The following is a 27,888-nucleotide window of genomic DNA, read 5'->3' as shown; positions in this document are numbered from 1 at the left end:
GGACTTTTAAAAGGTCTACCTCTGACTTTCAGTGATGTGGCCGCTAGCCATCTGCACTCCTAATAGCAGGGCTAACAGCTCCGCCAGACTTCCCACTTTAATTACAGCATCCACACGGGAGCCCCGGCATCCTCCTGGTGGCCCCGCCTTTTCCTGACCCACCACTTATCCACCATGGGAAAGATCAGCTAAGATTCTGGTTTAACTGTTTCTGTAACCGTCAGCAAGTGCACCATTCGGCATGAATTGCAGGATTCTCCCCCCAACACAAAATGTTAATTCTTAGATGCTAACTGATGGGAAAATATTCTAACCACACAGCTACAATTTCCACCCGACGAGGTGGATGCTGGGGAAAACCATATGCTGGCAGTCTGGTATTTAATGGGCAGTTGTTACACTGAGATGCAATGTGCGGAACCCTTCTGACAGAGCCCAGGGTCTCAGGCCACAGTCCCAGCACATCCATGTGGTGCAGACATGTTCACTCGGCTTATCCTGAGGCCAGGCACACCCACTGAAACTGTAACCCTGGACTCAGATACACACAGACCTTGGGAAAGCACAGCTGTGCAGAAAGGGATGGACACACCTCGTCCTAATTAAAGTGAGGAAGAAACGGTTAACAGAAAATCTAAATCATCATGGCGCATTAGCTCCATGATCAGCTGGGGTTCCCCTCCCCTTCTTCCTGGTTCACCTCCTTCTCCAGCTATCCTCCTTCCATCCTCCCTTCCACGTATATATGAGATTCCAGAATTCCTCACCCGAGTTGAAACACTTTGCAAAGTGTTAATACCTTATACAAACCTTAAATGCCTCTATTACTGATTAGAGAAGGCCCACAGTCTGCAACTGGAAGATGCCCAACATACAGATGGCCACAACCAGAGCACCACGACCAGAAGGAGACCAGGAAGTAGAGGATACAATATCTCCACGACCCCTAGGTCTTAGGACCCCCAAGACAGCCAAGCCATACCCTTCGCCTCCCATACAAAACCCCAGGACCAAAATTCACTTGGATTCCCTGGTGGCTCAGATGGTAAAGAATCTATCTTCAATGCAGGATGCCAGGATTCAATCCCTGGGTTGGGAAGATCCCCTGGAGAAGGGAATGGCAATGCACTTCAGTATTCTTGCTTGGAGAATCCCATGGACAGAGGAGCCTGGTGGGCTATAGTCCATGGGGTCACAAAGAGTCAGACATGAATGAGTGGCTGACACACATCTACTATGAGTCAAACATTATATGAGGTACAGTGGTGAATGAAAGTTATTATCCCTACCCTTGACAGCAAAGTGGTTCATTCATTCAAAGAATGCAACTCACACACAGCACATATAGACAAATCTCAAACCACACCTTGACCCTCCAAGAACTCTCAGTATAGAAGGCATACAAGGTCTATGTAGCTATGGTAACAGGGCCATAAATAAGCACACAGTGTATGAAATGTCACAAACAGTACGTCAGAAAGGATAAACCCAGGGTAAGAACACTGCGTACCAGAAGTTTAAAAGAGGGAAGAATAACTGGGCTAGAATGGAGAGGAAAGGGGAGTCTCAGGAGAGGAAAAGAAAAAAATGTAATCCAGGGGCCAATGAAAGTACCTTAATCCTTCATCTTCTAGCTGGGACCAAGGGCAAACCACCTCACTCCACTGGGTCTGAGTCTCCTCAAATTGTCTTTTTATTAAAAGACAATTCTTTCCTCTGAGATGGGAGTTTGAGGAGGGCCACATGAAGCCATGCAAAGGAAGCATTTTTCAAAAAGGAAATGCATTCCATTTAATAGCATGCCCTGAGGCGTGTAGGACTTTGGTGACCAATCACATCAGCTTTTTATTTTGCTCTTGTTCTCCCTATATTTCTATTGCAACATTTTTAACAGATATTCATTGGGCACTTGCCATGAATGCACTATGGAAAGGAGACCAAGACAGCGAGAGGGACTATATTCTGTATTCAGAAACCAAAATCACTGTAAATAAGGGCTCTGTGATGTAGGTGAAGCTGCTCAGAGGCAGGCCCAGGGGCCTGGCCTCAAGGGACAATGAGGCTTGCCTGTGGCATCCACTCACCACCAACTGAGCATTCCACCTTCATCGAAGAGCACTCGGCCAAGAACCAGTCCTGGGTCCTGACCTGAGGCAGGTGGCAGAGGGTAGGGCATGGCCTCTGGCCACCAAGGTGACCTCCTGACATGCAAATCTGCCCTCATTCTGCTCCAAGCCCACCGACGGCTCCCTGCCCCACTTAGACCATTCCTGACGTGGCCCCTGCCTACCCTGTCACTCACTCCCCTCCCCGCCTCCCACCTTGTTCTGGGCCTACACGACTGCTCAGTATATGTTCTGGGGACACACATATTCCCTAAATGCCCTTCCCTTCACCCGGGGCCTGCTCCTCTGTGGCTTCTCACCTTAGCCTAGTCCCTCTCACACTGTGTTCCTGACACATCAGCTTGCCTACACACTTTTTTTTTTTAATATACTTATTTACTTACTTGTTTATTTATTTGGCAGGTTCTGGGTCTTAGCTGCGACACGTAGGATCTTTTAGTTGTGGCATGTGGGATATGGTTCCCTGACCAGGGATCGAACCCAGGCCCGCCTGCATTGGGAGCTCGGAGACTTGGCCACCAGACCACCAGGGAAGTCCCTGCCCGTGCACTTCACTTGATGGGAACACAGTGATCCATCCCCACAATTTGACCGGCATAGCACTTCTCTGAATGCAGAGGCATGGTGGTCATCCTAATTCCACAGAAGATCAGAAATAAAAAGACCATGTGATCAACCAAGGCTGATCATGCGAGCAGGAGGCATGGGCTCCTGTGTGCTCTGTAAAGATTTTTCACGCTGGGATGTCATCAAATACACAGCTTCTCAGCACATGCCTCAGACAGACACTCCACCAGGCTGTCCTCAGCTCACACCCAAGAAATGCTTCAGCTGCTCCAGAGTCCTAGGGCCCACCTAAGCAGCAGTGCACCAGGCTGGCCCACAGAGCACTGGTTTTCTTAGACAGAAGAACCACCACCCCGGCAACACGTCCACACACACGCTCCAGAATGCATGAATATGTTACTCTACGTAACAAAGGGGCAGTACCGTTAAGTTTCAGGATCTTGAAATGTAGGGGAAAGTAGTCTGATTTATCCAGGTGGGCCAAATAATAATCACAAAGGTCCTCAGAAGAGGGAGATGGGATAATCAGTCAGAGGAGACATGACAATGGCCGTAGAAGGCAGTAAGGCAGAGAGGCAGAGAGATGGTTTAAAGATTTAAAGATCTTATACTACTGGTTTGGAAGATGGAGGAAGAAGGGGTTAATAAGCTGAGGAATGCAGTTAGTTCAGCCACTAGATGCTGGAAAAGGCAAGGATTCTCCCCCCAGAGCCTCCAGATAGAGGCCACCGACACCTTGATTTCAGCCCCAGAAGATTCATTTTGGAGTTCTGATGTCAAGAGCTACAAGATAATAAGTTTGCAGTATTTTAAGTCACTAAGTTGGTGGTAACTTTTTAAAATTAACTTTTACTGGAGTATGCATGTGTGAACATACGCGCGTGCTCAGGCGTGTCCAACTGCAATCCCATGGACTGTAGCCCGCCAGGCTCCTCTATCTATGGAATTTTCCAGGCAAGAATACCGGAGTGGGTTGTCATTTCCTTCTTCATATTGGAGTATAGTTGGGTTACACTGTTGTATGATGGTAACTTTTTATTACAGCAGCAATTGAAAGCTAATGACTTACATAATTTCAACTGCCACGTGGATGAACTGCCTCTCAATGCCACACACACACACACACACACACACACACACACTTGTGCTGTCATTCTCCCCTCCTGCTGACCGATCACTCTCACTGCGCCCTCTCCCACCCCCTCTTCAGGCAGATGCGGAACCCTGATCCGTGAGCACTGCCACTGTAGATTTTGCCATCCTACACAGACGCGTCTGTGCAGGGACACGGGGGCTCATCTGGAGTAGAAGAGTGGCTAAGGGAATGCGGTCTCGGATTGCCAGAGGTGTCTGCAGATCTCCTCACTTTCCAGCTGTGTGACTTTGGGCAAGCTTCTCAACCTTTCTGAGCCTCATTTCTCAGTGCTGTAAAGTGCTGGAATCAAGCTCCTTGGAAAGGACTGGTGTGGGGACCACGTGAGATGATCGATATGTGTCAAGTGCTCTGCACAGCACCTGGCACGTATTGAAACAGTTATTTCAGAGGCAGCAATGGCTGTGTCATGATTCCTGAGAAGACTCCTGCCCTAATAAACACAGTGAGAGAGCTATGCTACGAGGGGACACACGAGGGAGGCAGGGGGATGCCCAAAGGAAGTGGCATTTCCAGGTACGAGGTTTCCAGCAGCCAGGCCTCGGGGGCACGGTGGGAGCAGCAGCAGCCGTGCAGGGCAGAGCGAGGTGGAAGGAGGCACCAACCAGTAGACGGAGGACTGAGTCCTGCTGCTGCTTGTGGTGGGAGCTGGGCGACCCAGAGACTCCACTCCTGCAAACTGCTCAAATGGGGAGAAACTCAAGGCAAAGTGACTAGGTCAGGCTCCACCGTCCAAGGCCAATGACACGGTCAGCCCTTGCCCCTGACAATTATTAGCTTTTCATCATAATGAATGCATGCATAATTGAGCCAGTTATACACCCAGGAACCCAGGAGGTCCGAGCTTGGTGTGACGGGGGCCTTAAGGGCTTACAAAGCTGGCCAACAGCTTCGGAAGCTGTTTCTTCAGGAAACAATTCTGAGCTTTTACCTACTACACCCGTTTTGATATTTAATGAGCTGAAAATTAAGAATACTTGCTTGTTGCCTATTACTTAAAAATGCCAGTGCTGTGACCTCAGGGTGTCGCATTCTTAGTTAACCAACCACCCCCACTTGCTGCACTAACGGCAGCTTTTAATTTGTTCCCATGCGAGGTAAGGAGTAAAGCCGGGGCACCCCAGCTGGGCTGTGATCCCTCTATGCTAAGCAGAGAAAGAAGCAGCAAACGCAAAGAGAACGGAGAAAACAGCTTTTACTCTGGAAGTGGGAGGGGAAGGACACCCTTACGTGCTCGAAAGGAATAAAATTAAAAAGGCAAAAACCTACACCATGCTCCACCCAGGTGGCAAAAAAACCCACAAAGGCCTGGACACAAAATTCAGCCATGGGGTGGGACCCCATACAGAGCAGCCAGCATCGCCACCAGGGGCCGACAGCTGGCCAGTTTCCTGGGGGGCCCTGGGCGATTCCAGGCCTTTTGAAAACACCAACTTTCCAGAGCAACATTCCCACTCCAGCTCCAGAACAGCATAAGTGCCACTTTGGAAAAATGCATTTTGAAAAGGACCGTGCTGATTTATATAGTGCCCCCTTTCCGATGGAAGACAGGCCAAACGGTAAGGCCTACGTGAGACTGCCTTCAAATCAATTGTGGTGAAGGAACTTTAAGAAAGCTACTGAAGTTTCAGTGAACTGAGATTAGGGGAAAATTTGAGTAAGAGCATTTGTCAGGAAGAACTGAAAGGATTTTTTTGGGGGGGGGGGGGCACGTGATGTCCGGCAGGCAGGCAGGATCTTAGTTCCCTGACCAGGGATTGAACCTGCACCCCCCTGCATTGGGAGCCTGAAGTCTTAACCACTGGACTGCCAGGGAAGTCCCTGAAAAGATTTTTTTTTTTAAAGGCACACCAACCAAGTAACTACTTAAAATTAAGGGCAACTCAAACATCCTATTGTACATAGCATTTCCTTCACCGTGGGTTTACAAGCGTGTCAATGAGATTAAAAAGATAGCAGACAGCTTTGTGAAGCTTAAAATGCACAAGAGGAGTGACGTTTTTGCCTGTGACCAGTGGACATCACGAGGGCAAGAGGCAGAACATGGGGTCAATGTAGTTCATGCGGGTTCAGAGGGTTTCATAAATGAAGACAGATCCCACTTACTTCAGTTCAAACCTTTAGTTTAAAAAAAAAACAAAAACCAGCAAAGGCAGAGAAGCCCCAGGTGATGTAAGCCGAGGAGAATGCTGGCAAACCCAAAACACAAGGAGAATAAATCACAAAGCCAGCTTGGGCCCGGATCTATCTATCCGAGATATTCACGCCACATTCCCAGGAGCTGTTCTCTCCCACTCCCCATCTAGAAGCAACCAACTTCAGACTCGCGGGGTGCCAGCCAGCTGTCTGCTTTAGGGAGGTGAGGGCTTGGATGTCTAGTGGGGAACATACAAGCTCTGTGGGGGGAGAGCCGGTGGGTTCCCACCAGCAATTACCACGTTGGCCCAAAAAGACCCGGAGATCTTAAGCTAATTAGAGAGATTTGCTGGAGGAGGTAGGAAATAACTTCTCCACAGCATCGCCTGTGCACCAGACCAAAGCCGTAATCATGATTCATCTCTGACATGTTGCTAATCATTGCACACATGTTCCTAATTTCACGCTCCCCGAAGGAAAGCTGAAGGGACAATTGTTTCTGAGCTCTAACATGGAGCCAACCTATGCCAAGTTACCATGTGTCCTGCTTATCAAACTGAAAGCTCTAGTTTTCATCTGAGCGTCTTTTCACTCTTTCGCCCTTCCTCCATGCCCGCCCTGGAAAAAGAAATCCATTCACTAAAGACAGAAGTGTGGGAGGGCATTTATATGCGTTGTTTCTCAGTTTTTCTTTTTTTATCTTTTTTTTTTTTTTTGAAATATCATTGACATATAATGCTGTGTAAGTTTAAAGTGTACAAAGTGTTGACTTGATACATTTATGTATTGCAGTATGACAGCAACTTTTCTACATGGTGGTGGCCTAAATGGGATTTAATACATTTTAATATAACCTTCCTTGCTGCAGACTTCATAATTTTCTATTTACCTTGCCACTGGAACATGCAAATACAGTAAAAGCCCAGATATCAACACACACACACACACACACACACACGTACATGCTGACTTTTTTCCTCTTGTTTAAAAACATAACAAAATTCTGCAGCCGCCCTGGTTTTCACAAAGCAAAACCCCAAGTGTTTTTTCCAATGAGTCTGTTAAGAATCTGGGCGGTATGTTCTCTCGTGGCTGATACTCGCAAATAGACAGGATTGTTCCATTTTTCCAGTTCTCCAAACGTTAAAAGCAAGCTATAAAACATGCCTCTGGACGAAGAGCCAGGCCTCTCCCCTCCACTTGCACACACCACTCCCATCCACACAAATGAGAACCGCATGTTAAAGCACCAGCATCCTTAAGGTAACCGTCAACATATTTGCAGTTTCAAAAGCACACATGGGCAACGCATGGACACACATAACCTGGTTTTCTGTAAATACCGGGTACGAGAGGGAAGCAAACACCAGCCACCCGAACACACACCCGGCCAATCGGCTACCGGCTCGCCCTCAACTTAACTCGGAAAGGCGGTACAAAGACTTCACTCCAGAAGCCCAAGAAAAGTATCTTCCTGCGAGGGCAAAATAGTGATTAGACAGCAGAGGAAAAAATTAAAGCTATAAACATGATTGTTATGCCTAAGCTCAGAGGAAATGTTCGGATCAAAACAAAACTACTAATAAAAAGCCTTAGGACCACACAGAGAGCCAGGACTGAATTGTGCCGACTTCAAATACAGTTTCCGAGGCCGGGGGACGGAGCCTCCAAACGCTGTATCACATCTGGAATTCTGCTTTTACAGCACAGATGCCTGCAGAAATGGGGGACCGTGGCGTTGCCATGGGACCCAGACTCCTCCGGTGAGGCTGGTCCCCAGCATGCCCCACACATGTGCTTCCTTCAAGGTGGATTTCACATCTTCGCAAATTATGGAAGACTGCCCTCTCAGGTTTTAGTGCTAATTGAAACATCACAGGCTGCGCTATAAAGCAAGGCGACCCCTTTTGTCGGCCTATTATTTCTGTCCACCTGGTGGTCTTGGGACAGAAAAACCTTAAAATAACAGCGGGAAGCAGCAAGTCAACATTAGACCCCTTTTCATAAGCTACTTGTGGCTTTCCCCCCTTCACAGCCATCCAGCATCCTTTTTAAATTTTCCTGTCTCTGGCTGCAAAAACCCAAGGCAGTCCCCTGTGCTCCAGGCCACCTCCCATCGCCTGCTTTCGGGAGGGACAAGGCTCAGGATCCAGGGCTGCTTGGCCGGTTGCCGGAAATGAGCCACTAAGGCCATCCCAGCAATGCTCCTGCCATAGCAGGAGGTCTTCACTCTTAATTGCTGATGACCCCTTTGCTGTTAAGGGGAAAGGGTTTCTAGAGCCCCGAGGAGACGCCTGTGAGAAACACTCCTCACCCCACTTCCCCCAGAAGCATTCCTGGGGGAAAACTTCCCCCCCCAGAAACAATTCTGGGACATTCCCAGAGCTCTGGAGAGACCACTGAGCGCTTTCCAGAGTCACGTTTAGACACAAAGAATTCAGAGACTCCACTTAGAAATGAGGGGGTGCATCTTGGTTTCCTCCTCTGGGAAGAAACCCCCACATACAACTGACCCCTCCAGGTGTGGGCTCAGATATACACACACCCCATGGGTGCTGCAGATGCTTCCCATCACCCCTCATCTGCCTCCCTAGGACCCCAACGGGCTCAGAACAGGGGTAAAGACCCTCATCTCTCTTCTCCCTGGGAGCACTCTTCCATCTGTACTGACTAGAATGTCCTCAGCCAAAACTTCAGTGACCTTCCTAATATATATCTGCATCTTTGCAAGGTCTGGCCTTTCTCAGATTTCATGGAGGAGAGGAAGAGGGTCAGCCCACCCAGAGGTGAAACAATAGTCACCAAGCCCCACGGGCGGGTGGGGGGACTCAGGCTTCCTGGTTCTCAGCCCTGTGACCTCCTGATCCAACACTTCCAACTAGTCTGTTAGATACCACATCCCAAAGTGTCCCTGAGATGCAGCCGGAGTGTGTGTGTGTGCACGCCTGCGTGTGCACGTGTGTGTGCTCTCTTGCGCGTGTGCCTGAACCCAGTCACACAGAAGAAAAAAGAAAAGCACCAGGAAGTCAGCAGTGTGGCTCCAGGTGTTAACACTTAGCGCATCCTGCCCAGCCCCCACAGCTTGAGGCTGGCCTCCTGGGAGCCGGACACAGCAATTAGGCCCTTCCCGGGCAGGGCGCCTTTGTCCCCTGGCTAACATCATTAGTGTCTGACTTCCTGTGCACAACGGGGGCCTCCCAGGGGGCGATCGCCGGCTGACCGGGGCAGGGCATTAGACTTCCTTTGTCAAAGACCCTCAAATGTTAACAAGCATGTGAACAAGCTTCTCCTCCACCCCCCACCTCAGTTGCTCCTCCAGCCCACCAAACACTCCAGGGGCAATTCTCAACAGTCTTGGTTCTCCCAACTGGGGGGGAAATCTTAGTTCCCTGAGAACAGTATGAAGTCTCCATGTTGATTTCCTAGAGTTGTTCCCCTACAGGCAGGCCACTCACATTTGCTGAGTACCTGTTACTTGCCCTGCATAAAGGAGGCTGAAAACAGATAAAGATGACAGTGCTCAGACAACATGAGTCAGGGGCTGTCTGACCCCCAGCCTGCAGCCTGCCTAAGCACAGGTGTCCCACTCAAGCATACTCACAGGCTGAAGTACAAGATGGTCTCAAGATGCAAGGATGTGCTGAAGGTTTGAGTAACATCCTGAGGCTTTCAAACACGAATCAGATCGGAAAAATAGGTAGGAGGGGGGGAGTCTGAGTTGTTACATAGCTTCAAACCACTAAAAACTTCTCACTGACCCTTATCCTTCCCAACAGAGGGCTCCAGCCTTTTATTTGGGGACACAGATGTCTGAGGATTTGGGGAGAGCTGTGGTCCACGCGTATGCATGTGAGTTCTTCAGGAGGTTTCAGGATTCCTGAAATCACCCAGGCTCTTACCTGCCTGCCTTATCGATAGCTTAACACCAGGTCCACAGAGGGAGTGGTTTAGGGACCCAGGGGGAAACTCTGGCAATTAAAAAAACTAAATTCAAATAAGGGAGGGAGGTGGTTAAATGTAAGATCTCAGTTTTAAGTAAAATTCCAGATTAATGCCTCAACTGTTATCCTTTGTAGCCAGTATTTGTTCCAACTGAGTAACTGAAGACTTTGTCTAAGACTCTGGGACTCATGAACTTAAAGTGGGAACGTAAAAGACAACCATTTCTGCTGTTAACCACCTGAACCCATGAAGAGCCTCTATCACTTTTAAGATCACAGGTGACAAGTCCCATTTGCAGTCAAGTCCTTTTTACTGAGTCAAGTTTTTTTAAAAACATAAACTATAATGTAGTTAATTCTTATTCCTTTTTTCCCCCTTTGCTGAATGGGAAGGAACACACTCCAGAAGGCGAGAATGGCTGAGTTTCCCACTCCTGCTCAACTGCTTCTTCCTATCTTTGGTATCTGTTGTCAACACACAAAATTAGGTTAGGTTTGGGACACATTCTCAAATATTTGCCCAAGAACCACTAGGGAGGATAATCTCAAACCCCAATTTCCCAAAATGAAGAATAATCTACAATTTTGACTTCTTACTCCAGACATACCAAAACTTATTCGAGATTCAAAAGTTAGATGTTGGTAAAAGCAGAGAAATGAGACTGTCACCACCAAGATGCCAAGACCCTCACAAGTTGATTCTGATGAACCCTGTAAGTTTCAAAGAGTATATCAGTTCACCTTTGGTTCTGGTTTTTACCTTTTGCCAAACCAATTTCTAAATAATAGGTGAGCGGAAGGATATATTCAAACACTAATGATCCCTGCAACTTGAAGTCTCCCTACTACTTGGATGGAAGCCAGTAGTCTGCCCTTAAACTATAAGCAATAAATCCAGAAGGCTCTCTTTCCTAGTTTTCCAATGATACCACATGGAATTCCCATTAAAATACTCCCATGCAAACACACACACAATGACATACCAATTAAATCATTGTGTGATTTAGGCCAGGAAACAATTGTGTTTGCCAAAAACTAGTCAACTTTGTTTTAATTTCCTTGAATGGCCAGAATGTCATTCTGAGAAGGAGGGCAAAGCATAAGGTAAAAAATGAGTATCAATGTCTCAGTTGATTTCAGATTTAAATAAATATTCCTTGTGGGTGAAGGAGAGCATGCAAAGTCCCCAGAAATGAGAGTTCCCTGCCCCACTGCCCCAGGGACTCTCGGCACAGATTGGTGTAGAGGTAAATTAGCCAATATGCAGGAAGCACACAAGGCAAGTAGAACAGCATTGATGCAGTGGTGCTGGTGGTGGATCCCTACTCCCCCAAGGGGGGTGAGGCACGCAAGTGACATACACATACACTTCCTCCTTGACCCGTCAACAGAAAGAACTCAATGCACCATATCCCCTTCATCAGCTTTCTGTGTAGAAGTGCTTCCAGAATCAAAGCAACATGGTGGAACCAAATTAGAAGCCTGTAGTGGCTTTTTATCATGAAGTGGGTTTTATCATGAAGTTAGGATGAAACAGACACTTACCAGAAAAAAAAAAAAATTAAAAGAAGCAGTGATTAGGTATTTTTAAGAAAATATAAAAGGGAGGTCCGAAGGTTCTGGCTAAAATGATTTCAAGCTGAGGATGAGCAGCTGGGTGGACATGAGGCCAAGCTGTCAGGCTCTGTGGGACATGAAGCCACGTTAGCCATAGGATCACTGAGGAAGGCCATTCCTCCCCAGGCCGGGAGGGACCAGGTACCAAGCCCTGTCGGCTGCTTCCCCAACTGTCCACGAGGGGCTCAACACTCGGTGGTTCGCAAACAAAGAACCCTAGGAGTGGGTTTTCAAGTTTCTGGGGAAATAGTGGGCTTTTCTTTGAAAGGGGCTTTACTACTTTTGTAAACATAACAAGTTCAAGGCAAAAGAAATTTAAGTACAGAGAAGAATGTGAACATCTTCTCTAGTCAACACTATTGTACTGTATATTGGGGTTGGCCAAAAAGTTTATTTGGGTTTTCCATCTTTTGGAAAAACTCAGACAAATACTTCAAAATTGCTGAGACTCTAGATCTTAAACATTCTCATTACAAAAAAAGAACTGATAATTATGTAATATGATATAGGTGTCAGCTAAAGCTATTGTAAATCATACTACAATATAAATATATCAAATCAACCTAAATGTACACAATGCTATCCCTTAAACTTATATAATGCTATAGGTCAATATATGTATATATCTCAATAAAAAGAAAAGTGTCCCTAAAACTCCTCCCCTCCCCATATCTTTGGAAACTCTTCCAAATGATCTCTGTTGCACATGTCACAAGGACTCTAACTTAAGTAGGATCCTAATACACACACCATTTATTATGATAAACATCTACTAGCTAATGTAGCTCTACTAGCTGATGTAGTTCCTATTGGGAGAGCCATGTGGGTAAAATATCAAAAAGATCCTAATGAGGTGAGAATCAAGCCCACTGGCAAATTTCTAAGCATTCAGCCAGCTCTAATTAGCCATCATTATTAAAAGCGGGCCCTTTCACCTGTTCTGAACCCAGTTGTGTATATGGAAAAGGCAACAAGGCAGATTCATCTAGAAGGCAACACACACATGTTAATATTTCGGTAGGCTGCCTGTTGATGTGGGTACCCTAAATGTTGCTCTGTAGGGTAACCAAATTACTATGATTTATGCTGTATGTTTAAAAGAAAATTACACAAATTTAGGGGATTTTGTGATTAGTTGGCTGGTCTCATGTGAACAACAGAACTGTGTAAAATTAAAAGGGAAATGGGCAAATCCAGGAAGCGGCTGACAACAGCTTTATCCTGCATGGTAATCACATTACAGCGGCTCGGAGCGCCAACTCTTTAGAGCTCGGGTGGCTGGGGGAAGACCACTGTGGGCAGATTCTCCAGAGCAAGCTGAGGAGATAATATAATCCGCCAATAAAAACTGTATACTCCATTTTGTGATTAGAATTACAACACACATGTAGCATGAAGGAGGAAAAAGGATCTTGCCTCAAAAACTTAGCTGTGCCCCAGAATTTATCAGCAGATGCCTTGAGGGCTAGAGATACACTTTACACTGGGAAGGTCCTTTTGAGTGATGGAGAACAATGCTCCTCCAGGAGTTTACCATCTGTCCTGAAAAACAAAGCTAAAAGACAGGAAATGGAAAGTAGTAGGAGATCCAACCAGTCCATCCTAAAGAGATCAGTCCTGGGTGTTCCCTGGAAGGACTGATGCTGAAGCTGAAACTCCAATACTTTGGCCACCTTATGCGAAGAGTTGACTCATTGGAAAAGACTCTGATGCTGGGAGGGATTGGGGGCAGGAGGAGAAGGGGACGACAGAGGATGAGATGGCTGGATGGCATTACTGACTCGATGGGCATGAGTTTGAGTAAATTCCGGGAGTTGGTGATGGACAGGGAGGCCTGGCGTGCTGCGATTCATGGGGTCGCAAAGAGTCAGACACGGCTGAGCAACTGAACTGAACTGAACTGAATGTTATATTTATGGAATGAATGTGCTCAGTTAAACAACTGAGCTCCAAGTAACAGAAGCCCAGAGAAAGGGAAGTGGAGAGGGGAAGGCCCACCAGACACCAGAGAAGTGTTTTCACAGAGGAGACAGGTCTCTGGCTGGACCCTGCGTCATGTCGCACTTTCAGGGGGTGGGGAGGGGTGGGAGAGGGTGGGTGTGGGGAGAAGACCTTTCCAAGCAGAGGCAGACAGAGGAGCATGTGGCCACATGGTGAACACTCGGGAAATGGCCCTTAGTCTTCAGGGATGAGGAGGGGCCTCCTTCACCAGCCAGAACGAACACTGGCAAGCTGGAGTGACCGACCCAACAAACCCATCTCTTTCGAGTTAAACACCCCCAAAGAGCCTGAAAGGACAGGCGCCGCAGGGCTGGGATGGACAGGTGGGCTGGGTTCTGCATGTGGCACAGCCTGGAGTTTGGCAAGACCTAAACAGAGAGGGCCTAATAGACAAGAGCACAGCCTGATGCGGGAGGTGGGACTGCAGGGGAAGGGTGCAGGGACCTCTGACCCGGGTCGATGTCGCAGTGGGCTAGGCTGGGGGTGGAGAAGAGCAAGAGACAGATAGTTAAACAGCAGCTTCAAAAGATGAACCAAAAGGACCAGAGGGCTGAATCAAAAGGAGTCAGATCCTGGGGCCTGTGGACCAAAGGTGCCACTGACAAAAGAGAAAAGATTAGAGCTCGGGTCTCTTTTCAGAGTCCTCTTTGAACATGGGCCTGATTTCCTGCCTGATACAGATGGAAGGCATTTAAGAAGGAGGAAGCGAAGTCCAGAGCACCATCAACCTCCAATTTTTACCTGTCTTCCCTCCATGGCCAAAAATGTCACTAACTGTTGGAATCAGTGCCACAGACACTCAGGGTGGCAGTCAACATCTGCATCCTCTAATCTTTCCCACTTGCTCCCACCCACCTCGACTGTCCTATCTATACTTGGGGTAAACCAGTGCTATGCTCCTAGCAGAGTTCACTAAAGACAGAAAGAAGATGACTCAGAAACATCTGAGGCTAACATCTTTGTTAGCCTCTACCAACTCTTCAACAAAATTCCTGAAGATCAGAATGACAAAAACAATCTTTAAAAATCTGACCTTGGCACAAACGGACAGAGATCGTGTGATTCCTCTCACACAAGGTACCCAGCATAGTCAACTCCACAGAGACAGAAAGTGGAATAAGGGGTTTGCTAGGGGCTGGGGGTGGGGTGGGGGGTGGGTTTAGAATTTCCATTTAGGAAGATGAAACACTAGACATGAACGGTGGTGACGGCTGTAAAACAATGTGAATGGACTTAATGTCACTTTAAAATGGTTAAAACGGCAAATTTTATGAAATGTATATTTTACCACAATTTTTGAAAAGAGGGGGAAAAACAACAACAAAGAAAGGAACTGAAGGATTCTGAGCAGGAAAGCAATGAATAAAATGGTGCTGTAGCTATGTTTGCAGGAAGAATTAGGAAGGGGGACAACTGGAGTAGGGAGAGGCAGCCACTGCAGGCATCCAGATGTGAGGTGAGAAGGATAGAGATGATGGGGGGATGATGAAAGGACCCGTCTGAGGTGGTTTCTAAGGAAGAAAAAAAATGGCAGGCCTCTGTGACAAATGTGATAGAGAGGTGATGATGGAATTCAAAGGCAACTTGAGGGCTCCTCTTTTGGGAAACCTGGAAGGTTAGTGATTTTATAGCAATATAGAGAACCCCAGGGAAGGAGTCTTTTCTTTTTTAGGAAAAAAAATTTGGTGAAGATGAGGTGATGACAGGGAATCTTCGATACAATACCATATTTTTGGGGGGGAAATACAGGATTATAAGGCAGGAAGTCATGCATGAGGTCAAGCAACAGAATCTTAATGGCAGATGGGCTAATTAAAAGGAGGTATGAGAAAGGATGAATGGCTAAGAACAGGGCTTTGTGGGATGGGACTATCCATATTTAGGGCCCACAAGGAGGAAAAGAAGATAAAAAAGTGGGGTTGGTAAAGTAGAAGAGGAGCCAGGAAAGACCATTAGGTAAAGGAGAATAAAAAAAAAAAAAAAAAAAGAATGTCAAATAGGTTTCATGTAACGGAATGTCAAGATGGATATTTTCTACATGAAAACCACCTTATTGATTACGAAAATTCCTGAGCAAATAAGTATATTGATGGCTCATTTAAAATAGCTTCTCCATATAAATAAATTCCTAGGTCTTTTGTTGCTATTCAGACCTATCCCCTGGTTTTCTAAAAAAGTAGGAAGCATATTATAAATACTACCTAAAGAAAATCTTTTCTTACATTTGCAAACTTACAAGGAAAACAAATGACATTAGCACTGGAAAAGGCATTTAAAAGAATCTGGTTCACTGTCAGGGTTTTTGTGTGCAGGATCAGAGTTCAACATTCTGCCAGGAGAGCCATCCAATCTCCCATGTTATTATGGAGAAGAGCACCGGGGCCCTAAGTCATGATACTCTCCAATTTCTGCTCAGCACTTTACACTTTTGTTGTTGTTTAGTCGCTCAATCAAGTCTGACTCTTCTGCAACCCCATGGACTGCAGCCTGCCAGACTCCTCTGTCCATGGGATTTTCCAGGAAAGAAAACAAGAGTGGGTAGCCATTCCCTTCTCCAGGGGATCTTCCAGACCCAGGGATAGAACCTGCATCTCCTCCAGTTGAAGATGGATTCCTTACCACTGAGCCACCAAGGAAGACCAGTTTATAGTCTGAGTTACTGCCAAATTAGTTTAAAAACAACAACAAAAAAACCCACAATCTTTTGGCAGTTTTGAAATGATGCTATCTTGGAAATGTAGAGGGCATTTTTAGCCAAATACCCCTAACTAACCTACCTAATAGCTAGCATTCAGAATAAACAATAGCCTAGAACGCAACAAAAAATAAAAAAAGTTGGGAAGATAAGCTACAACATTATTGATACAACTCAAAGTTATCAACTTAAATTTCAGTTCAGGCTTATTCTTTTTGTCCAAACCTCCTGGAAATGGTGAATCTTTGCACAAAAGCACAAATACAAATATTAATTTTCAGACCATCCTCTTTTGGATATTTTTCATCATTAACGGCCATTTGACAGGCAGACATCCATAGTACTGCCAACCTTAAGTGGATCAGTTTTGGCTTTGTGGCTAACAACTTTTCCCCCAAAAGTAAGGGGATAAAGCTGAAGTGCGGTCGTCTCTGAAATTTGATTCATCTCTGAGAAGAGGCCTGCAGGAATATTACATCGCTTGAGTTTATTTCCAGATACCCAGAACAGTCTGGAGAGAGGCATATTTTAAGAAAAGTAACTCCTACACTGATTAAATGCTTATCACTAATGAACATTTATTGGGTAGTAACAGAACTGTGACCCTCATAACCACACTACACTCATGTCTTCCAGAAGGTACAGCTTCAATTCAAAAACACAGTTTTTAAGGGGAGAAAAAAAAAAAAAGAAACTTCCAAGCTACCCAACATAGCAAATACCTCTCTATCTCAGTTTTTAAAGTTTCACACTGCTTTGAAATTCTCCCCATACTTAAAGAACCCCAGGCCAACATCTTGTTGACTGATATTAAAGAAAGATTAGCCTCACTTTCCTCAGCAACAATCACCTTCCAGAAGATTTGCCCAAGAGGAAAACAAACACTATCTGATAAGGGAAAAGTGGATTCCATTGCCAACCTCTGGACTCTCAGACCTGGAGCATTCTAATCTGATTGTTGGTATATGTACATTCACCAAGGGGGCACTGCACGGTAGCAAAAGCAGACAGTCCAGGGCTCTAAGCACCCCTGCCCCAACACTGTTACAGTCACAGAAAGCATTTCAGACAGGACACATGGAGTCCTTACTCCTCACTTTCCAACCCCCACCGAAGAGGGGCCAAACACAGACTTTAGCGCCTCTCAAAAACTTCACGAGAGAGCAGCGGAGAGTGTGTCGGCCTGGCTAAGGACCCTCATGTCAGTGCAACTTCTCTCTTCCCAGATTTATTAACAGATGCAAGCCGGGTACTTATAAACAAAGGAGTCATTTCAGTTTCTGCTTGGAAAGATGGGAGCCAATATGTTCCTTCTGGGAATTCAGGGTAAGAGTATTACAAAAACAGTGTCCAGATGTGCTTAAAAATTCAGTCTGCTTCCTCCTTTGGGGTGCAGTGGAGGGAGAAACAAAAGGGTGGGAGAGTCGTCTTATGAAAATTGAAAAGGTTATTAGTTTGGGGTTTTATTTTTGGCTTGCACGCTAACCTGTCCTCTACTGACAAACCACACAGGAGCACCTGAGGCAGGAGCACTGGGGCTTCCCTCCCTTGAAGGATGCAAGGAGGTATTTCCGGCTGACCACAGTGGGAGCCTGGGGACCTTCTCTAACTTCCAGAATGTCCCGAGTGACAGACGGTTCCACCAGGTGGTGATGAAATGGGAGAAGAGACTCTTCTGAAAGCCGAAGATTCTCAAAATGAAAATCAAGCATTTTTGTATCAAAACCACCACCCCTGGGACAAACCTTCATTTAAAAAAAAAAAAAAAGTCTTATAACTGAAATGTTTCATCAACGTCACATCCCAGTTCCAACCTGGACATTTGCTGAGATTTGAAGCTTCCTCAACCCAGTGACTTCATTCCCAGAGTTCTTTCTAACCACAGAGAGATTTAAATAGATAGTCTATTAGATAAAGTGTTTCTCGGTTTTCAGAGGGCTTTGGGTCCTGAGAGTGAATGAGTGTTTCAAGTACAGCATAAATAAGGGAGACAGAGAGCTAGGCATATATTATGAATAAAAAGATAATCCTAATAATAGTTTACATTATCACAAGCCAAAGTTTATGTGAGCAGCTAAGCTCCCTTTCAAAGCAGAGGGCAGCTGCTGGTACGGCGGAGGAAAATGGTATGTCAAAAATGTGACCTACCTTCAAGCTTGTTTAACTCCCCTGTCAGCCACCGCTTCCTTCCGCCACCTTACAATGCCATGGGGGTGGTGGAGGGATCCGTTCTGAAATGTGTTGCTTGCGAAGGCACGGAACTGTCTGAGCTAGACGGACTTCATCTCTGCTGCTCCTGGACAATCCTGACAGGGCCAAGTGACCCCAGTCAAGTGACCCCAGCAGAGAGGTGGCCCTGGGGTAGTCTCCCACTGCCTCCCACGAGTTAGGGGGACAGGTCCGGGATGAACAGTCTTAGTCCCCGCAGGCTGCCAGCAACCCTATGCAAGTAGGCAGGGTGGTGCTTCCGCGCAGATGAGCCAAGTCACTAAGATCCTCCTGGCATCACACACTCCCCAAAATGCTTAAAAAGAAAAACAAAACCCAAACCCCTTTAACCCAAAGCTCTAACGTGTGTAGACTGAGAATCTGTACTTAGTAGGTAACCCAGCCCTATTCACAGGGCACCCAGGATTTGCAGAGCACATGAAGGGTCTAAGAGTGACTCAGACGGGGGAAGTGACACGCAGGTAGAAGTGCCTACCTGAGTGAAGAAAGGGTGAGGGAGCACCTCTGGGGAGTGGCCAGCCTCACATTTCCAAATTAGAACAGTGGTACTTCTCAAACCACTTATTTGGAGCTAAAATATGTCTGTACTTACAGGGGGCAGGAGGCACATCCGAACAGGAGAAACAGTCCCTGTGATTTATCTCCTTTTCAATTTCCATAGGTAGGAAGCCTATTTCAAGATGTTTTCACCCAGGCCAGAGCTTTCTGCAAGGGCTGAAGCTTCAACCAGCCCAGAGCAGAGCAAAGAGAACAAGTTCCCAGTAAAGAGCAGATCCCGAGGAGACTGCCCCCTTCCTCCCATGCCTCCCCTTGTCCTCAGTCTCACCAGCAAAGCACAGCAACTCACTCAGTGAGGAGCCAGCTGGTGGCACTGGGGAGACCCTCAAAGTGCCTGTGAACCCAAAAGAGTGGCCACCCTGCCCAGTGCCTTTCTGGCAGAGTACCACAAGTTAGAGGCCACAGAAGGGAACCATCAAATCATGGGGTGTTGGTAAAGGTTCAGGGAACGTGTTCACAACCAAGCTCTATTTCTTGGGGTGAGGGAATTCAGAGGTACAAGCGACATGTATTATGCACATCTCGGTCCTTACTGCAGGGGATTAAGACACTGCTCTATCACTGCTGCAGGTGGTTTAAAACCACCCAGCACCTTCCCAGGGCATCCTGTCATCATTCCTGGCTAAGCTCAGAGCTTCCGGAGGGCATGACCCTAGGAGATAAGGCTCTTCATCAAGAAAGCTTTCTCACTGCCCTCAAGCAGTAGGCCATTCTGGTCTCTGCCTGAGTGACCTCTTCCCCAGTCTCTCCCCATCTTTTCCTCCTTCCACTTGCGTCATAGACCCCTGTGGAGATGACCAGCTTCCTAAGAGCCTATCAAGCATTCTTGTCTCCTTGCCTGACCATTAGCACTGTCAAGCAGAGTTTCCTTGTGTTGTTCTTATGAACTGGCAATTTCAGCCTAATGCAAAAAAGTGGGGGGGAGCTTAATGAACATTAAATGCTACTTCTTCCACTCTTCCAGAAATATTTTTATCATATCCATGGGACCCTCACCAAGGACCCACTAAAGCAACACCACTTCAACCTGGGCAGGTCGCAACCACTCAGGATGACAGCACCTGGATGGAAACCCAGTGGACAGCAATCCCTTGGTGAGGGCATGCGTGTGCATGTCACTATTTTCACATCTTCAGTTTTCCTAATGAGACAGCTAGGTATAAAATAAGATAAAAAGGGGAAGAGAACTATTATTTTATAATAACTTTAGATGGACTAAAATCTATAAAAATACTGAATCACTACATTGTAGACCTGAAACTAATATAATATTGTAAATCAACTATACTTCAAAAAGACAACAGTTCAATGCAAATGGGGGTGAGAGGGAAACGGAAGATTAATCTCTCAGCTCTGCAATTACCCACATGCAGACTTTCTGCCAAACAAACTATTTCTTATCTCTGGTCAGTTTTTATCTGCAGCTGCCTTCTCCCACCCCCGCCACCACTATGCACAGACCCAAATCTTCTCTTCCCCTGACAGTCGATGACAGAGTGGTCCAGGCCTCCGGGACTGTCAACACCCTGATGGAATTCAGGGCTCACAGGGAGTCTGAGACAGTGCTCTTGTTTACGGACTAAGTGATTGATTGGACCCTAAAAGCTCCTGGTCCAGAAGACTAAGTAGGTTGAAAGCAATCATTAACAGTAGTGTAATGTTTAAAAAAACAAGAGATGCGAGGGGGTCTTTGGCCATGAGGACAAGTGTATAGGAAATGTGAAGGATGGAGGCAGGTGGACATACTAAACACTTTCAGGTAAACACCAACAGACACAAATCAACAATGACAGAGGTGTTGATGGGGTGAGCACACTTTATAGAAATAAAGCAATCTGTATACAAAAAAAATTTTTTTAGCCACACCACACAGCTTGTGGGACCTTAGTTCCCTGACCAGGGATCAAACCCATGTATTTGGCAATGAAAGCACAGAGTCTTAACCACTGGACTGATGGAGAATTCCCTGTGTGTGAATTTTTTTTAAAAAAAATCAAAACCTTTGTGGAGGACAAATGCTACTTTTATTATAGAAAGAGCTGCAAAAATGGCCAAAGGCTGGGTGTTTCTTTCTCAAAAGAGATCAAAAGCAGACACCCAGGTGCAAGAGGCAAGGATCCAGATGGAAACAGAAGGGACCAACTCAATAAGGAAATGGAATGGGAAGGATAGAAAAATTACACCCACTAAGTTAAAAGTTCAAGTTATCTCAATAAAAACAATCCCTAAATTCTTCAGAATAATTCTAGACTGCCCCATTGTGTAAGTAAAGAAACTGAGAGTCAGAGGGGTCACCCACCTTGTCGACAGTCATAGTCAGTTGGCCTGAGGTGCCCTCATCTTGGAGGTTACACAGATATGAGACCGTCTAACAAAGTGACTTCTAGCCCAAGATCAGGATGCACAAAAGCTCCAGTAAAACAAGATTCATTTATATTCGATTCACAGGAAATGTGCAATCAATCCAAAATCAACCTTGGAAAATCTATGTCTGAAAAAAGGTTTACCAGCCAAATTACTGGTACAGATAGAATTCCCATGAAAATGCTTAGATTCAGCTGTTTTTGTAATAAGTTATTAAGCCCAAAAGATTCACTCAATCAATATTCTTATTTTAAAACCCTCATTTACTCACTTCAACATTTTCCCTAATATTGTTACCGAGCAATATTTCATCCACACAAAGCAATAAAACTTACTCCGAAGGTAAATAAGGTGGAAAGACTCAGTCCCACTCTAGTAAACTCAGAATGAAACAAATACACAGTGCCATTCAAATAACAAAATATAAATAAAAATTATAAATGTCAACATTTTTTAGGATGTGGAAAAATGAGCACACTTATTCACTGATAGCCGTCTGCCACCAATCATTGTAAATGTATCTACTACGTGGCCAGGCACAGAGCTAAAGATTTTTAAAACAGTATCTTATTTAAGCCTCAAAACAATCCTGGGAGATAAACTATTATTAACTCATTTTACAGATGAAGAAAATTGCCCAAGGTCACAATAAATGGTAGCAAAAGGCAGAGCTGGGATTTGTGGACCAAATCTGTCCTCTTCTCAAAACACAAGTCTGCACTGTAAATTGGCTCAGTCATTACAAAAGGCAAGCTGGTAAATGTGTAGTAAGAGCTATAAAACCTTTGCCCCAGTAATTCCACTTTGGGAAACACTATGTGCCAAGGAAGCAAACCAAAATGGCAAGGGTGGGAGGGCAGGAAAGCAATCTGCATGAAGATATGCATAGCAGCTTTATAACAGCAATAACCTGGAAACAGCCCAAGTGCTTCATCTATGGGGGGACAGGAGCAATAAAAGGGGCGGAGGCACACAACATGGAAATATATGGCCACAAAGAGCGACAAGTCTGTGAACTACGTTACATCAAAACATGGAAATATCTTCAGAAAACAAACATAAGTAAAAAACAAAATAAAATTAGCCATTAAAAAATGCAGTGATTACAGCTCTGCATCAAGATGTGTTTATGTATTCAAGAGTGGAAGAAGAATCATTTAATGCTCATTATGCTCTTTTTTTTTTTTTGCATTAAACTGAAGTTACCAATTAATAAAAGCAACACAAGGGAATTCTGCTCAAAGACGTTATGATCCAGAATGTCCTTCTCTTTCTGATGCAAAGATGTGACATTTTCATATAAAGAAATAAAGAAATAGCTCTTCTAATTTTAAAGCCCTTTCTTAAAAACAAAAAAAAGACCACCCCCTTAGGCTCTCGAGTAAGCCCTCTTTTAATGTAAGATTAACAAAACCTCCTTATTTATAAAAACCTGTGGCTCATGAATTTTTTTGTTAGCCATTTAGCCGCTTTAAGAACTAATATGTTGACAAATTGGAACATTATTTCTGTCACCATTTGGTTTGCATTAATAAAAGGTCACTCTCTCAGAATCTCACTCTTATAATATATTTGGAAAAGTAACGCTATTTAAGACAGCATAAATACATGCGGGTGGGGAGACAGATTTAAGAGTGTCTGAATACATTGAGATGGAAGCCATGTGCTAGATGCCTAAGGTGGGAGGTTTGTGCCCAGGTGCCTTTTCAGAGAATCTCGTTCCCCAAAGAGAAGCAGGATCTGCCCATGCAGGTTCTTCACCACACCCTGTCCAGGTTGACACGGGGACCCAGCAAACCTCCAGGGAAGCCAGAGGCACCCCCTAACCCTATCGGCACATCATTCTCCGGAACGCTCCAATGGCTTCCTGTACATCCCAGCATCTCAGGGAACAGAAGCTCAGTTAAGGAACATGCTAACTATTGTGTCTTTTTAAGATGAACGAGGTTGGGAAGTTGGGGCAGGAAATGGCCCACCGTTGGCCCCGACTTCTGCATATGTGGGAAGAAAAGCTGATTCCTCCAGTTGGCGAGACTGTTCCCTGCCTGGGCCCACCTGGGCCCACCTCACATCACTGTTCTTTCCAAAGTTCCTTTCTCCTCTGCCCTCCCCAACCCAGACAGCTGGCCTGCGTGCCCATCCTGCCCTCTACCTGGGATGACTTACTGCTGTTCCTCAAGCACAAAGGACCACAGGGCCCTGTGAGCACCTGGCACAGAGCCAAAGCCCCCCATTAAGGCAATGTCTGCCTCCAAGGCAAGCTGTCCGAAGGGCAGCCTCGAGCTATGTGCAGGTATTGAAACTTGAGTACAACTCAAAATTCAGTCCCACAACTGTGCTGGTCACATTTCAGCCACCATGGTGAACAGCTGCTGAAATGGACAGTGCAGGGAAGAACATGTCCATTGTTACAAAAAGTTCTACTCGATAGGATCTGCCTACCTGCCTCTGAAATTCCAGGTGGCATTCTCCCACAGCTAGAAAACTCCGTCACCTGACACCTCGGTGATAGCTCAGTTTCACTGGAGCAGCATTTGTTTTTTTACATGTAAAAATGGACGTTTTTGTTGTACAGTTCCAGGAGTTTACACACGTATAAATGTATGCCTGAGTGTGTGCTGAGTTGCTTCAGTTGTGTCCTACTCTTTACGACCCTATGCCAGTGTCCTCTGTCCATGGGATTCTCCAGGCAAGAATAGGTTGCCTTGCCCTCCTCCAGGGGATCTTCCTGACCTAGGGATCGAACTTCCATCTCTTTTGTCTCCTGCACTGGCAGGCAGGTTCTCTACCGCTAGTGCCACCCGGGAAGACATTTCATGAGTTTACACGTGTATAAATATATAATTAGGTGCATAAATGCATACATCAGTGCATCCACCACCACAGTCAGCACACAGAACAATTCCATCATCTCCCGAAAATCCCCTTGTTCTGCCCCTTTGTAGTCAAACCCTCTATCCACCCCCACCCCCCAAAAACCCTGGCAACCACTGATCTGGCAGCTTTTTAAAAAAAAACTCAGATTCCCGGCCTTCCCCGGGAAATCCCACTTAAGCAGATCTGGGGTGAGTCCCGGAATCTCCCACCCCCGCCTACCCCCAAGAATGTTCCTCCGTCCGGTGCTTCTGGGGTTCAGCCAGGTTTGGGAACCTCCAGGGTAAATGCCGAATCACGGTTTAATTTAATTCTCTGCAAAGCACTTGCTGGTATCTAGTCTTGCTCTCCTCCCACCCCCACGAGCTGTTCTGCAGCACATGGCTGATGTCCATCTCAGGCTGGCTGCTGCTGGGAAGGCAGGGCAAGTTGGCCTGCTGGGGGCAGCGGGCAGGGTAGGAACTCTACGGCTCTGGTTTCTGGCGGAGGGGAAAGAGGCCTCTCTGAGTCACGTGGCCTCCCATCCTAATCCCTTCCCGGCTCTTTGTGCCTTGGAATCCTCATCTGGAAAAAAAGCAACCACATCAGAAATAATCCGTCTACCTCCGAGGCTCAGGGGAAGCAATGATTTACATAACACGTTCAAAGGAGCTGGGCAGCAGGGACCAAAGGAGCCTCTCACCCTGGATACATCATCACTACCCAGAGCTGCCTCTGAATGGAACTCTCCTCACCCTGTTTACTTGACAGTGGTGGGGGGATCAAGACTCAAGTTACAATAAAATTGCAGCCTTTTGAAAAGAAAGAAAAAAAGTAATCACAAGGCTTTTTTTTTTTCCTCCTAAATTTGTGATCCTGAGGGCAGTGTACCAGATTCCATTTTTAAAGAGGAATTCGGAAGAGTCAGCATCATCTCAGAAAACCTCCTCTGCTCGTAAAGTAAACAATTACAAGGAGGGTCAACACTTGAGTCGAGCCTTTCTCCCCGGCTTTCTCCTGCCCTGCTGAGGATTCCTGGAAAACACTCTGAAAAGTTTAAGATGATCAAAGGAGAAGAATGGCCAACCCAAGAAATGCTATCATTTAAGATCACTTGTTTATTTAGCCCCACCAAGCCTAAGAGAGAAGACTGTTTGAAAGGGAGAGAATGCCTGCTTAATCAACTAAAAATGCATTCATTACTATGCTATTCACCGCAGCTTTCCTGAAATCAGACACTTTTGCCCCTAGACCATAAGATTGAAGCGATTTGAAATGAAAATATTTCCTGTCCACTGCTTGCCAGTTTCTAGCCCCAGAGTGATATAACAGATGACATCCAGTACAATAAATGCTTTTATTAACCATAAATTTGAGACTGCTTTAGGGATTTGAAGTGTTGGGTTTCATGCTGAAAAAATGTAATGTTATCCACAGACCATCGGTGAGTAACAAAAACAGAGGCACAGGTTATGCTACTTTGATCAAATTATGGCCAAAAAAAAAAAAACCCACCATCTTTTGCATTTTAAATAGTAGTTGCATTCAGGGCGTATCTTCATGGAGCACCACAATAGTTTAATCATATGTCTTAGAGACTTTAATGGAAATTCATCCTGAGTGCAGATTTATAGAACCAGCAGCTTCTATTAAACAGAAAGGAAGTTAAAAAGTGTTATAAGGTTAAGTGAGCTGCGAAATTCAAATACTAAAAAGGGACTCCGAAATCAGAGTTGCTCAACCCCAGCACTACTGACATCTTGGGCCATTATTGGGGCAGGCTGGCTTGTGCATTTTGAGATGTTTCGTGGCATCCTTGGCCCTCACGCGCTAAACAGTAGCAAAACCCCTCCCAGTACAATCAAAAGTGTCGCCAGAGATACCCCAATCACCGCCAATTGAAAACTGTTGCTCTAAAGCCTGTTTAGCAAATGCTGTGTGATTTCTCTTTTTCTAAAGAAAACATTAAAGTTCAAGGAGCCTCCCCAACCTCATCCCCGCCCAGGGCTGCCCTCTACACAGAGATGGTTAGTGATTTCTCAACTGAAAAGCACTCTACACTTCCTCCCCCACCAAAACCAAAGGGAGCAGAGCCGTAGAAACTAGAATTCCCTCTCCCTGAACGGAGCGCACCAGACGAAGCAAAGGCGGCCGGCCGCCCTTTCCCCAGGCGCATCCCGGCCCAGCCTCAGTGCCCCGCGTGTACTCTAGCACAGGGTCCCAAGCCATCCTTCTCTGGCCTTTTGCTGTCAGGCCACAGAGGCCACTGTGGATTCTGTGCCAGAAAATAAAATGAAAAGCGAGACTGAATCTCTGCGGTCCATTCTCTGGACGCTGAATGTCCCACTATTGCATCTCGGCATGACATTTCACGGTCAGCAGGGGAGGAGGCCTGGTCCTGAAAGCTGAACAAATGCCGGGCACACAGGCCTGCCGGCGCTCTCGCCAGCTCCCTGTACTTATGAATAAAAGATGGAGGTTTTGTCTCTGTCGTCTCCTTGGTACCCTGGGAGAATAACAACTTGTTGCTTTTTGACATTTTAACTTACTTTGAGAAATAATCAATATTAATTTTCTGTGCCTTTGGCCCTGAAATCTAGGGTAGGGATAAAAAATAAAAGCATGCCATGAGGTAGAAGACAGTAATTCAAATTAAACAAATAAACTCTCTTAAGGGTCTCTAATAAAATAATTCAGGCAATATGTACTCACAGAAGGAGAAGGCTGGAAACTGACTTTAAGGACATGTTTTGAGTGGAGTGGCCTTTTCTGGGAATAAAGTTCAATGTTTTCTCCGCGCAAAGGAAAGAAGTGACTGAGTTCGGTGTGAGGGAGCACTCAACCATGCACTCACCCAGGCCAAAGAAGGAGCTATAATAGGAACTCATTCCTGGTCAGTCACTGACGGGGACATCTACAACTCTTTGAAACAAGCCCCAGTGAACGGCAAAAGCCTTAAGCATTCTTCGGACGCGACACTCCCACTTTTGAGAGCACAGCTGATTTCAGATTGTCTTCAAGGAAAAAAAGTTAAATTACAAGATAGTGCAAAAGACACCTTGCCATTTCTTTGGACTCCCAGTAAAGTAAAAGAGAAGTCTTTCTGTATAGCACTGAATTTAAAAAAGAACAAATAATACAAGACCAAACTGGGTTAAATCATTAGAAAGTTCTCTGTGTGCAATAATTTCAAGTAGAAAAAACACATTTTGCTCTTTGCTAGAACTGCACCTGTGTTTCTTACCTACTGATACCTAAAATCCAATAGCGTCACACTTGAACCTTTAGAAAGATCTTGCAAAATTTTAACTTGACCCTAATCATGAGGAAACAATCAGAAATTGAAATTGTGCGACTGTCTATACCACAAGTGACCCTGACTCTTCCGAATGTATATGTTACAAAAGATCAAAAAAGAGGTGCAGGGACTCCATCAGATGCAAGGACACTAAAGAGACAGGGTATGTCTACGAGCGGGGAATGGCTCTTGTCTGAATCCTGGAATGTGATTCAGAAAGAAAGCATGAAGGACACTGGGGGACAACTGAAGTACGTGGGGGCAAAGCACTGGTGACTCTCAGCTAAGAGGAAATGGGTGTTTACCCCACTGTTCTTTCAACTTTTCTACAGGTTTGAAATTTTCAGAAT

General features: G+C 45.7%; 1 protein-coding gene across 1 annotated transcript in view; it reads right to left on the bottom strand.

Moving 5' to 3' along the window:
• IL17RD (interleukin 17 receptor D) overlaps positions 1-27,888 on the bottom strand; it is a 68,171-nt gene that overhangs the window by 29,579 nt on the left and 10,704 nt on the right. The gene's annotated exons all lie outside the window — the stretch shown is intronic.

The sequence above is a fragment of the Odocoileus virginianus genome, chromosome 26 (assembly GCF_023699985.2).
Source record: "Odocoileus virginianus isolate 20LAN1187 ecotype Illinois chromosome 26, Ovbor_1.2, whole genome shotgun sequence".
NCBI classification, from domain to species: Eukaryota; Metazoa; Chordata; class Mammalia; order Artiodactyla; family Cervidae; genus Odocoileus; species Odocoileus virginianus.
This window is presented reverse-complemented; position numbering and strand designations above follow the sequence as displayed.